Source organism: Dermochelys coriacea, chromosome 1 (assembly GCF_009764565.3).
Source record: "Dermochelys coriacea isolate rDerCor1 chromosome 1, rDerCor1.pri.v4, whole genome shotgun sequence".
Lineage (NCBI taxonomy): Eukaryota > Metazoa > Chordata > Testudines > Dermochelyidae > Dermochelys > Dermochelys coriacea.
The window spans coordinates 325,700,968-325,714,557 of NC_050068.2; the positions used below are offsets into that span (position 1 = coordinate 325,700,968).

General features: G+C 43.0%; 1 protein-coding gene across 1 annotated transcript in view; it reads left to right on the forward strand.

The window, feature by feature from the left end:
- The window catches only part of COG5 (component of oligomeric golgi complex 5), a 318,307-nt gene that overhangs the window by 169,027 nt on the left and 135,690 nt on the right, over positions 1-13,590 (forward strand). The window lies entirely within an intron of this gene.

Genomic DNA, 13,590 nt, shown 5'->3' on the forward strand with positions numbered 1-13,590 from the left:
CCCATTCAAGGAAAAGGTTTAAACCTCAGAAGATACAGAGATTCATCGGCCAGGCCAGAGCAGGGCTCTACCCCAGAAAGAGCCAGGGCTAGAGGCAACGCCAGGGTTAACCACTGGCAGTGGGGGCTCAGTACAGCTTTAGTCACGCCACACCCAGAAATAGGCAGGCATTTTGAGAGGTTGCTTGAGGGCAACCTCCCAGTCTGAAACCAGGATCCAATCCATCTTTTATTTTTGAACCGTTTACTGCCCTTCCTCCCTGCTTGGACTCCCATAACAACGGACCAGGGTCCTCAGTACGATAGCAGTGGGGTATATACCCTCCAGTTTCTTCTGCCCCACCTTCCCCGTCCCTCTTTAGGGACCCTTCTCACGAGCAGGTTCTCATCCAGGAGGTGCAAATCCTCCTGTGGGTGGGGGCAATAGAAGAAGTTCCCATGGAGCTGAGAGAGAAGGGGTTTTATTCCTGATACTTCCTGATATCAAAGGCCAAGGGAAGTCTATGACCCATATTGGGCCTGCGAGGCCTCAACAAATACCTCAAGAAGTTGAAGTTTTGCCTGGTCTCTCTGGCCTCCATCATTCCCTCCCTGCATCCTGCAGACTGGTACGCTACCCTCAACTTAAAGGATGTGTACTTTCATGTTTCCATCTTCTGTGGCCACGAGAGGTTCCTGCGGATTGTGGTCAGACATACACAATACCAGTTTATAGTGCTTCTGTTTGGCGTAGCAACAGTACAGAGAGTGTTCACAAAATGTATGGCAGTAGTCGCAGCCTATCTCAGATGTTGAGGAATCCAGATCTTTCTGTATCTCGATGATTGCTTCATCAAAAGTCATTCAAGAGCCCTTTCAGAGGTCTACTCAACTGTTAATTGCGCTGGCTGACAGGATGAAGAAACTCCCGGTATCATCCCAGATGATTTCATCTTGTATCACCATCTGCATCCGTACCTGCTATGAGCAGGCAGGAGCCACGACTCTGCCGGTGGTGACAGCTCATTCCACCAGAGTCGTCAGCCGCCTTCCTAGCACGTGTTCCAATCCAGGATATCTGCAGGGCGGCGATGTGGTCATCTGTCCATACCTTCATGACCCACTATGCCATCACCCAGCAGCCTCGAGATGATGCTGGTTTTGGCAGAGTTGAGTTACAATAAATACATCCATGAACTCCTGTCTGCCTCTAGAGAGAGAGACTGCTTAGGAGTCACCTACATGGAATGGCCATAAGCAAGCACTCGAAGAGGAAAAAACATTTACTGACCTTTCGTAACTTGTTCTTCGAGATGTTACTCATGTCCATTCTATGACCCACCCTCCTTCCCCTCTGTCAGAGTTCCAGCAAGGAGCTGAAGGAGGGGGCGGCGGCAGCACCCCTTACGCGCATATATGCACGACTCCAGAGAGCACCAGTGCCGGCACTACAGATACCACTCGGGGAAAAATTTCCGGCACTGGTGCATGTGGGGAGCACACACACCTACTTACGTGGAATGGACGTAACAGGAATCCCTGTTGAGGTTACAGGGACAAACCATCCCGATGAGTCGAAAGAATAGTAAATATGGCAGGCGACCAGCTTGGCTTAATGGTGAAATCCTAGCGGATCTTAAACATAAAAAAGAAGCTTACAAGAAGTGGAAGCTTGGACATATGACCAGGGAAGAGTATAAAAATATTGCTCGGGCATGTAGGAAAGATATCAGGAGGGCCAAATCGCACCTGGAGCTGCAGCTAGCAAGAGATGTCAAGAGTAACAAGAAGGGTTTCTTCAGGTATGTTGGCAACAAGAAGAAAGCCAAGGAAAGTGTGGGCCCCTTACTGAATGAGGGAGGCAAGCTAGTGACAGAGGATGTGGAAAAAGCTAATGTACTCAATGCTTTTTTTGCCTCTGTTTTCACTAACAAGGTCAGCTCCCAGACTGCTGTGCTGGGCAACACAAAATGGGGAAGAGATGGCCAGCCCTCTGTAGAGATAGAGGTGGTTAGGGACTATTTAGAAAAGCTGGACGTGCACAAGTCCATGGGGCCGGACGAATTGCATCCGAGAGTGCTGAAGGAATTGGCGGCTGTGATTGCAGAGCCCTTGGCCATTATCTTTGAAAACTCGTGGCGAACGGGGGAAGTCCCGGATGACTGGAAAAAGGCTAATGTAGTGCCCATCTTTAAAAAAGGGAAGAAGGAGGATCCTGGGAACTACAGGCCGGTCAGCCTCACCTCAGTCCCTGGAAAAATCATGGAGCAGGTCCTCAAAGAATCAATCCTGAAGCACTTAGAGGAGAGGAAAGTGATCAGGAACAGTCAGCATGGATTCACCAAGGGAAGGTCATGCCTGACTAATCTAATCGCCTTTTATGATGAGATTACTGGTTCTGTGGATGAAGGGAAAGCAGTGGATGTATTGTTTCTTGACTTTAGCAAAGCTTTTGACACGGTCTCCCACAGCATTCTTGTCAGCAAGTTAAGGAAGTATGGGCTGGATGAATGCACTATAAGGTGGGTAGAAAGCTGGCTAGATTGTCGGGCTCAACGGGTAGTGATCAATGGCTCCATGTCTAGTTGGCAGCCGGTGTCAAGTGGAGTGCCCCAGGGGTCGGTCCTGGGGCCCGTTTTGTTCAATATCTTCATAAATGATCTGGAGGATGGTGTGGATTGCACTCTCAGCAAATTTGCGGATGATACTAAACTGGGAGGAGTGGTAGATACGCTGGAGGGGAGGGATAGGATACAGAAGGACCTAGACAAATTGGAGGATTGGGCCAAAAGAAATCTAATGAGGTTCAATAAGGATAAATGCAGGGTCCTGCACTTAGGATGGAAGAATCCAATGCACCGCTACAGACTAGGGACCGAATGGCTCGGCAGCAGTTCTGCGGAAAAGGACCTAGGGGTGACAGTGGACGAGAAGCTGGATATGAGTCAGCAGTGTGCCCTTGTTGCCAAGAAGGCCAATGGCATTTTGGGTTGTATAAGTAGGGGCATAGCGAGCAGATCGAGGGACGTGATCGTTCCCCTCTATTCGACACTGGTGAGGCCTCATCTGGAGTACTGTGTCCAGTTTTGGGCCCCACACTACAGGAAGGATGTGGATAAATTGGAAAGAGTACAACGAAGGGCAACGAAAATGATTAGGGGTCTAGAGCACATGACTTATGAGGAGAGGCTGAGGGAGCTGGGATTGTTTAGTCTGCAGAAGAGAAGAATGAGGGGGGATTTGATAGCTGCTTTCAACTACCTGAAAGGGGGTTTCAAAGAGGATGGCTCTAGACTGTTCTCAATGGTAGCAGATGACAGAACGAGGAGTAATGGTCTCAAGTTGCAATGGGGGAGGTTTAGATTGGATATTAGGAAAAACTTTTTCACTAAGAGGGTGGTGAAACACTGGAATGCGTTACCTAGGGAGGTGGTAGAATCTCCTTCCTTAGAGGTTTTTAAGGTCAGGCTTGACAAAGCCCTGGCTAGGATGATTTAACTGGGACTTGGTCCTGCTTTGAGCAGGGGGTTGGACTAGATGACCTTCTGGGGTCCCTTCCAACCCTGATATTCTATGATTCTATGATTCTATGACATGAGCAACACATCTCGAAGAACAACAGTTACGAAAGGCCAGTAAGTGTTTTTTTTTTCTGTCTTCCCAAGAGACTGCTGCAGCAGGCGTACGGTAGAGGGAGGCAATAGACGTTAGGGAACAAGCTAAAGCCAGACCTACAGTCCTTGCTGATCATAGGTTCTGGGGCAGGAAGGAGACCTTTTGTTTTAGCCTAACCATTAGTTTTGCCTCAAGTGCTGCTGTGGGGCATTCTGTAGAATCTCTTTATCTTTGCCATGGGTCAAGAATGCCCTTCCTGGTTCTGTCTACAATTTATTCCATCTACTATTTAATGAAATACAAATCTGGATAGACAAGGTGAGTGTGGTAATTTCTTTTAATGGACAAACTTCTGTTGGTGAAAGAGAGAAGCTTTTGAGATGCACAGAATTCTTCAGATTTAGGGAAAGTACTCAGAGCTAAACACTAGAGGGAACAGATTGTTTAGCATAACTGCTTTCTAAGGGACCATATAAGGTGAAGTGCCCAGTTAACACCCCTGCAGTTATAGGACAAAAATGGGGGTTATTGGGTTACAGATTGTTGTAATAAGCCATAAATCCAATGTCTTTATTAAGACCCAGATTTTTAATGTCTAGCAAAGTTATGAATTTAAACTGCCAGGTTGTCTTTTGAATGTGTTATGCAGGTTTCCTTTGAGGATGAGGACTGAGAGGTCAGATATGGAGTGATCGTTTTGTGAAAAGTATTTTCCCACAGGTGATATGGTGTTTTTGTCTTTTATCATATTTCTATATGAGTTCATTCAAGAGCATAGTGATTGTTTAGTTTGCCCTTCATAGTTGTTATTGGGACATTTAGTACACTAGATGAGGTGCACCACATGCTGTGATAGGCAGGTGTAGGACCCATGGAAAGGAGTTTTGTCGGGGAGTATTGATCAGTGTAGTAGTGGAGATATGTCTGCAGATTTTGCATCTGTTGTTCTGGCAGGGTCTGATGCCCCTTTGAATAGGTCTGTCCTGATCTATGGGGAGCTTGGGGGATTGTTTGAAGGCCAGAAGAAGGGATATGGGAAAGATTTCTTTCAGGATGTGATCCCCATCAGATATGGTTGTAACTGTATAATAACACTCCATATGGGTTCCAGTGTGGGGTGGCAGATGACAATATTTGAGACAAATATCAAAATATCAAGCTAAGAGGACAGCTATAAAGTACCTGAAATTCAACCACCAGATAGTGATCAAACCAGCAGACAAAGGGGGTGCTATTGTAATCCTCAACCATGATGACTTCACCAATGAAGCCAACTGACAACTTTCCAGCACCAGCTACTATAAAGGACTCAGAGAAGACTCCATACCATGATTAACCCAGGAATTTAAGAATATCATCAAATCCTTCCCCAAACAACTCCAAGAGAAACTCCAAAACTTCATCCCCCACGAACCCATCCCATCTTAAGGCTTCACAAGATACACGAATAAGGGAACCCGGACTGACCCATCATATCTGGCCATGGCACTCTTACTGAAGGAATATCAGGACTCATAGAAACCATCCTCAAATCACTCACCATGCAAAGGGCCATCTTCCTCCAAGACACAACCTACTTTCTCTAGAAACTCCACAATATTTACAGTCTCCCTCAGAACACCATCTTTCCCACCAGGGGATGTCGCCACCTGTCATAAATATAAAGGGAAGGGTAACAACCTTCCTGTATATAGTACTATAAAATCCCTCCTGGCCAGAGGCACAATATCCTTTTACCTGTAAGGGGTTAAGAAGCTCAGGTAACCTGGCTGGCACCTGACCAAAAGGACCAATAAGTGGACAAGATACTTTCAAATCTGGGGCGGGGGGGGGGGAAGAGGAAGGCTTTTGTCTGTCTGTTCTGTGTGCTTGCTGGAAAGAGATGAAGAAAGCAAGCAATCCAACTCCATTAGAATTAGTAAGTACTAGCAAGGAAATGCGTTAGTTTACTTTTGTTTTGGCTTGTTATTTTCTCTGTGCTGAGAGGAAGGTGTATTCCTGGTTTTCTTTTTGTAACTTTAAAGTTTTTGCCCAGAGGGAAATCCTCAGTGTTTTAAATCTGATTGCCCTGTGAGATTAGCTTTTCTTCTAATTTTACAGAGGTGCTTCTTTTACCTTTTTTCTTTCTAGTAAAGTTCTGTTTATTTTAAGAGCCTGACTGATTTCTCTATGGTCCTAAGACCCAGGGGTTTGGGTCTGTGATCACTTTGTAACCAACTGGTTAGGATATTTTTCTCAAGCCTCCCCAAGAAAGGGGGTGTAAGGGCTTGGCGGGATATTTTGGGGGAATAGGAACTCCAAGTGGTCCTTTCCCTGATTCTTTCTTAAATCACTTGGTGGTGGCAGCGTACCCTCCAAGGGCAAAGAGTTTGTGCCTTGAGGAAGTTTTACCCTAAGCTGGCAGGGTATCTACAAGATTACAGACAACACTTAGATATCCACCCCAAATACATTGCTAAACTCATCCATTTCATCCTCACCCCTAACAATTTTACATTCAACAACAAACACTTTGCCCAAACCATGGTAACAGCAGTGGGTACTAAGATGGCTCCCAAATATGCCAATCCCCTTGTGGGCCACCTTGAGGAAAAATGTATAGACAAATGCACCATGAAGCCAATGATATACCTGAGATATATCCATAATAATAATATTTTGACAGATGACCTAAACTCTTTCATAGATTTCCACCATGACTTCAGCAACCCCCACGCGTCCATCAAACTCTCTTTACCTTACTTCTGCACCAGCATCAACTTCCTGGACGCTACAGTCAGCTTCAACAATGGAACCCTAAAGACTGTATACAAGAAACCCAGAGATCATCACGCTTTATCTTCACAGATCCAGTAAACACCTCAAACATATCAAGAAAGCTGTTACTTGCAGCCAGGCCTTCAGATACCACAGAATATACCCTGATTGAAAGTCTTAATACACTTAAAACTTCCTTCACCAAACAAAGTCACTCTAACAGAGAAGTAGGTTTGCATCATGGAACGGGCCATGCAAATACCCTGATAGGACCTGCTTCAATACAGGAGGGAAAAAACCGTCCAGTTGCACACCCGTGATTGTCACCTATCATCCCACACTGGAACCCACACGGGGCATCATTAAACAATTACAAGCCATACTTGATGGGAACCACATCCTGAAAGAAATCTTTCCTGAACTCCTCCTTCTGGCCTTCAAACAGTCTTTCCCAGATCTGAAGTAGAGCTCTGTTAGCTTGAAAGCTTGTCTCTTTCACCAGCAGAAGTTGGTTCAGTAAAAGATATTACCTCACCCACCCTGTCTTTCTAATATTCTGGGACCAATGTAGCTAGAACAACTAGTACAAACCTATCAGTCAGAGAAAGGAGCCCTTGCATCTCCCCTCCAAACTAGTCATCAGCCAGGTGGGGGATGGGGGAGCTAAATTTTATTTCCTCCTGCCAGTGCACAGCAGAGTACACCCCCGATTTGCCCATTCAGTCTATGAGTTATGTTCTGGGTTTGAAAAACTGATTAGTGTCACTGGATGATTAGAGGTGTTTTGCTGTAGGGTGCTGAATTTCTCTGTTAGAGGTTACAGGAGTATAGTTCTTCTGTAATTAGGACGTACCTATTTGCCTGTTAAACTGTTTACAGCATGCTAATGTAAACTATTGATTTTTCTGGAGCTTAAAACTAACCATTTCTACATAGCATACAATTGTACAAAATAGCTTACTGTGGAATGGTCAAAGGCTGATACGTTGTGTAACTGTTTCATTTTATGCTATTACTCTATCGCTTTAAAGTACTTTTTCATAACCTGTTATTTAAACTTGGCTAAATGTATTGCAGGCTCTAAACTACTCTTCCATTTGGGGTTGCCATAATTGTTTATAGCTGTTTTATAGCTGTTTTTAATGCACCTTTAAATTTTTTAAGAGCTTGTCTTAATATGTCTAGTATTCTTTTATCTGGATTAAACCCTTAATAAAACTTTTAATTTTTTTTTCTAATCGGTGTTAAAAACTCATCTGTCACACCCTTCAAAAAACCGAATAGGCCATAAGAACAATAACAACTGGCAAAAGCACACTGCAGATTAGAGAAAGTTGCTAAGGGCCATATCATGCTATCACTTTTTAAGCAGAGCTACCCATTAGATTGGTTCAGCTTTTGACCATTCTATAACATGCTATTTTGTAAAAACTTACTCCCCTAGGGAGTTCTGCTTAAGAACTAATGGTGCATTTTGGCCCTAATCGCATGCTATAATGGATGTATTTTTATGTTTGATCCTATCTGTTGACTGCCAAATACTCTTAGATCATTCCTGGTTTGTGTCTTCCTGAGGGTGTTGTTAAATTTACACTTAACTGCCATTAATGAATATTAACAGAATAAATCAAATGGCTCAATCTATATATGTACAGTGAAATAGATAATGATTCTCTTAAATATGTAACTGAAAGAAAAAGATAAATATGGTGTTAGAACCCTATACTTGTACAGGTTAAACCTGCCTTTCAATATACAGCAATATATCACATTATATGTTTTTTATAAGCTAATTTTATAAGATCTGCAGCTCTGTGTTTATCTGTCCATGTAGAGACAACTGGATGAAGCCTTTAACGTATATACCGTACCACCAGAATCATGTTTTGTCTTTTTTTCACTTTCTTTGATCAAAATCAAGCATCCTTATCAGCAGTCGCCACAGCCCACATTGATATACCTGAGTAAAAACACCTTGAGCCTTTACCCATCTTCCTAGAATCTTTCTGTTTTCACTGCCTGTGAGATGTTGCCAACTGGGAGATCTAAAAGCTTTTCAGTTTGTTGAGCATTCTTTGGTTTTGAACAGAATTAAGCCTCTCTCAACATTTTACAAACAGCTTTAAAGATCTTCCATGATAAAAAGAGAAAAAAGCACAAGAAAAAGAGCCCAGTGAATCAGAGCAGAAGTTGTAGCATCCATCTTTAATATCTATCTCCACATAATAACATTAACATGGCTTGAAACTCTGTCTGGTTAAAATAATAGATGATCCCTGTAAGTAACAATTACATCAAAATAAACCAGTACCAAAACATACAATTCTATTACTCATCAGAACAATTTGCCCCAAGAAAATAGAGGTGACAGAACCTTAGAGGCAAAAATGAGTAAACAGCACAGAAGAAGACAGCACTATTCATTAACACTGGAATATGTTAATTAGAAATAGTAAAATGTATGAAAAAGTACAAAGTCATAAAATACTTTGTTCTGGAAAAACTATGAATTGTGCATTATCTGAAATGATTCATAGATTTTTAAGGCCAGAAGGGACCATTGTGATTATCTAATCTGACCTTGTCTAAAACACAGTTCCTAGAATGTTGCTGAGTAATTCCTGCATCAAGACCATATCTTCTTATTGAGCTAGAGTATTTTTTTAGAAAGATATAGTGATGGAGAAGCCACCACATCCCTTGGTAAGTTTTTACCAATGGTACATTATTTTTACTCTTAAAAATTTTGCATCTTACGTCTACTGCCATCACAAGAGGAAACTGACTATGATATCCCTACTGAATAGGTCATTTTGCTGGCCACTGATAGCAAGTTGGGTGTGAAGAACCTTAAAAGGTATTGTAGATATTCCTTAAATCTGGAACATATGACACATTAAAGAGCCACTTGCAGCTTGTGAGCCTCAGTCTGAGTTTCATTGCTGTAAACAAACTCAACCATCTGATTCTGAAGTTCTGTTTTTATCCCTCAGATTGGTAAGTATTGGGAATAGTTCAAAACAATATCAATAACCATCACAACATGGCTCACGCAGACTGATGTGGGTAGAAGGCAGTTTTCTAAAGGCAGTCTGATTCCCTACTCACATGTAGATGAGCTTAACAATATACTCTCTCAGGGTGGAACAGAAGGGATTCAATGTGGTCTGTCATAAATCTTCAAATTTAAATTCTGGCTCTTCTAGCTGCCTGTTGCCCTGGATCCTGATTACCCACAAGGCCTTGTCAATCTGGTATGGGTTTGCTGTGGAGGACAAGCAACTGAAGGAAGCCAGATGGCATGTGTAAGGGGTAGGGAGAGGCCTTGTAGAGAAAATTTCTGTGTATATTTCAGAAAAACAAAAGCAAAAATTCTCCCCCCCCCCTCCAACCCCCCAAATAAACATTCAATATCCATTTTTGATCTGAGAAATCTTAAAACAGAGATATCATCCAAGAAATTGCTGTTGAGACCGCTAGAAAAAATACTTTATTTTATTAATCAGAGTAGGGGAGATTTTTATATTCTTTGAGATAGAGAATGATCTCCAAGAAAAGATTCTTTCCAGTATAGTTCCTTACAGGAATTATTCAACTCTCCAAGTAAAACAATTAGTGTGCATTTAACAATTATATCAACCTTTCCTAACATACATAAATTCTGCTAGCTGGTATTTACAAAGGCTGTTAACTTAAGGCATGACTTTGCAAAGCAATCCGCACTGGAAGAGCAGTGTACCCTCAGGGAGGTACGATTGACTCACTGGGACTTTGTGAGAGTGTAAGGAGCTGCCTTACACAGATTGCTATGCAAGATTGAGGTCTTAGCACCAAAAAGAAATTACTGTTCCCATCTGTGGAGTGAAGTGTCCTTTTAAAAGCTCTCATATAGCACTCTTAGAAATCTTCAAAGGGAAACTGTCAATTCTTTCTGTCTAGGCATTTATAGTTTCCACTCACCCACATAAGACGTTTTGTAAAAATAAACTTCATAAAATCTTAAATATCACATAACAATGTATGTCACTTTTCCAATTTAAACTTGATTCGTACTTGCAATAATTACTTCAAATTTTGTAACAACACAATGGATATAATGCTACATATAGATATAAGTAACTCATCTAATTTCTCCTGATTCCTGTGTCATGAGCCATTTCTATGAAGCACAAAGAAAAAGTATTAATATTCCTTCAAATATCCTGCTGATCTGCTGCCTTCCTCCAATTTTCAGGTTTGCATGTGTTGTACCTTTTCTTTGTATCTGATGGTGGCAGTGTATTGGAACTGGATGCTGCAGAATATTGGTAGTTTTGGGAGTAGATATTTACTTGTTTAGCATATAATTGTTAAAAACCTGGATAACACATCAGAGATCCACATGATTATGTAAAAAAAATAGTGATATATGCTGTAGATTTCTTTCTGGGCAATACTCAAGATTTCTGTAAACAGTGTGCAATTTGGGAAGTTTTGAATATCAGTTACTTCTGGCAACTTTCCAAGGTTTAAATGACATTTTAGTTTGTAGCCAAGAGGTGTTTCTAGCCAGAATGTTAGAATTACTTCATTTTGCAGTCAGACCTACTAAATTATTAATAGGTTTCAGAGTAGCAGCCGTGTTAGTCTGTATTCGCAAAAAAGAAAAGGAGTACTTGGGGCACCTTAGAGACTAACAAATTTATTATTATTAATGTATTATTTACAGATACTTGGAGGATATATTTGTTTCATTTCATCAGAAAAATAGGTTATCCAATATTGTATAAAGCCGTAGGGTCTAAAACAGGGGTGGGCAAACTTTTTGGCCTGATGGCCACATCTGGGTACGGAAATTGTATCGCGGGCCATGAATGCTCACAAAATTGGAATTGGGGTGCAGGAGGGGGTGAAGACTCTGGCCAGGGGTGCAGACTCTGGGGTGGGGCCAGAAATGAGGAGTTCAGGATGCAGGAGGTGGCTCAGGACTTGGGCAGGAGTTTGTGGTGCGGGGGGGGGGGGTGAGGGCTGCAGCTGGAGGTGCAGGCTCTGGGTTGGGACTGGGGATGTGGGGTTTGGGGCACAGGAGGGTGTTCTTGGCTCAGATTGAGGGGTTCAGTGGGTGGGAGAGGGATCAGGGCTGGAGCAGAGGGTTGGGGCCCGGGATGAGGCCAGGGGTACAGGCTCCGGGCGGAGCTTACCTCAAGCAGCTCCCGGAAGCAGTGGCACGTCCCTCTCTGGCTCCTACATAGAGGCATGGCCAGGTGGCTCTGTGCGCTGCGCTGCCCTGCCCGCAAGTGCCACTCCCGCAGCTCCCATTGACTGCAGTTCCTGGCACGTGCATGGAACAACCCCTGACCCTGCTCCCCAGCTGGAGCGCGGGAACGGGGCAAGCCCCAGTTGGATTAAATTGGCTGGCGGGCTGAATGTGGCCCGTGGGCTGTAGTTTGCCCACCCTGGTCTAAAAATGATAGAAAAACCTACACACAGCACATGTTTTAATTCCTTCTTCCTCTCACAACCCGCATAGCCTCCATTATTGAGGTAGAACTAGGAGAAAAGCTCAGATGTGTTTTTAAGCACTGATATTTTCTTCTTTATTTTTTTTAAAGCTGCAGGTTATCCTCTAATTTTACAAGTAAACTTTACAGGTGTCATATATGAATGAATTCCATGTGCCAGTTCCATTACAAATGAGTTAAATGGATAGATAGTACAGACAACAATAGTGCCACTCTGAGAAATTTTATCTGATGACTTGTTGCTATATTTTTGATAAATCAATAACCAACTTATAGATCACTTAAATATTGTATTACTCAAATTTATGCAGCTGTAAGGAAACCAGAGACTAAAATCTCTGAAACATTCCCACATCTACCAGAGGTCCCCTATACAAGTTTTGTATTTTCTGCATGTTCTTGCCAGGAGTATTTGGAAAAAGTGCAATTTGTTCTGTGGAATCGTAAGTCCCATTGGAGGTGAGAGATCAATGGATTCAATAAAGATTTAGCTGAGTTTGGTCTGTCTGTGTATCTTGCATACTTTAAATAGTCCACATTACCATATCTGAGTGCTTCACTATCTTTATCGCATTTATCATCACAAAGCTTCTGTAAGATAGGGGAATACTGTGATCTCCATTTTAAAGCTGGGAAACTGAGGCACAGCAAGACTAAGTGACTTGCCCAAGGTCACATAGGAAATCTGTGTCAGAGCTGGGAATTGAACCTGGTCCCCGAGTCCCAGGCTCTAGCCACTGGAACACCCATCCTCTCCATAATGTATAAATAGACTTGAAAATATTGAAAAAGCTGCCATTCCCCAAACTTTTTGTTTACTGTATAGCTGTAATTTGTTGCCCAAAAATTACCCTGCTCTGACTGGTATAATGAATAACCTTGTCACTAACCTAGTGAATTACAACTTGCACTAGGGAAAAAAATAAATCCCAACATGTTTGAAATGTGTTTCCTCCTCTCCCTAAGTGCTCTGACTGTGTTGCTGGTGCAGTCTACTGCACGACTTAATTAGGCCTTTTTTTCTGCAAGGCTTACATTTTTAGAATAGTAATAGAGAAGGTGAATGGAGTGGCTGCTGCAGGTAAGCACTATGGAAACTGGACAAGAGTGTTTCAAATCAAAGAGAATAATCACCTATTTAAAAAGTAAAACTACCTGCAAGATTCCAGCACCAACTATTTCAGTAGGGTCAGGGAAGGAGAAAGGTAATTTATTTATTTTGGTAATTTATTTCAAAATACCTTTCAACAAGTATGTCAACAATACAGATAACAGCAAAAAAGGTTCCCCCAGGAGTAGAGTTAAAGAAACCCCTGTGACAACCCAGTTCCAGTTGGGGGATGTTGGAGGGGGCTGTGTGGGGCCCCCAGACCCCATACATCTGCACTCCCATCCCCCCAGAGTCCAGCTGCATGGCACCCCCTGGCTCAGACACCAACGCCCTTTCCCCCCCAGAGTCCAGCCACCGGGCACCATGGCCCAGACACCAGCACCCCCTTTCCTCTAGAGCCCTGCCACAGGCCACACCCCTAGCCCAGACAGCAGCACCCCCAGGGCGTTTACTTCCTCCAGTTTCTTTACTGTCCTGTGAGGGGATGTGGGTATGGTGCGGCCTGCCCTTCTCACCCTTTTTCAGAGTTGGGTCTCCCATAAGGTTGCCAACTTTTTAATGGCACAAAATCAAACACACCTGTGCTGCCCTTTTCCCTGCCCCTTCCTTGAGGCTCCACCCCAGCTCA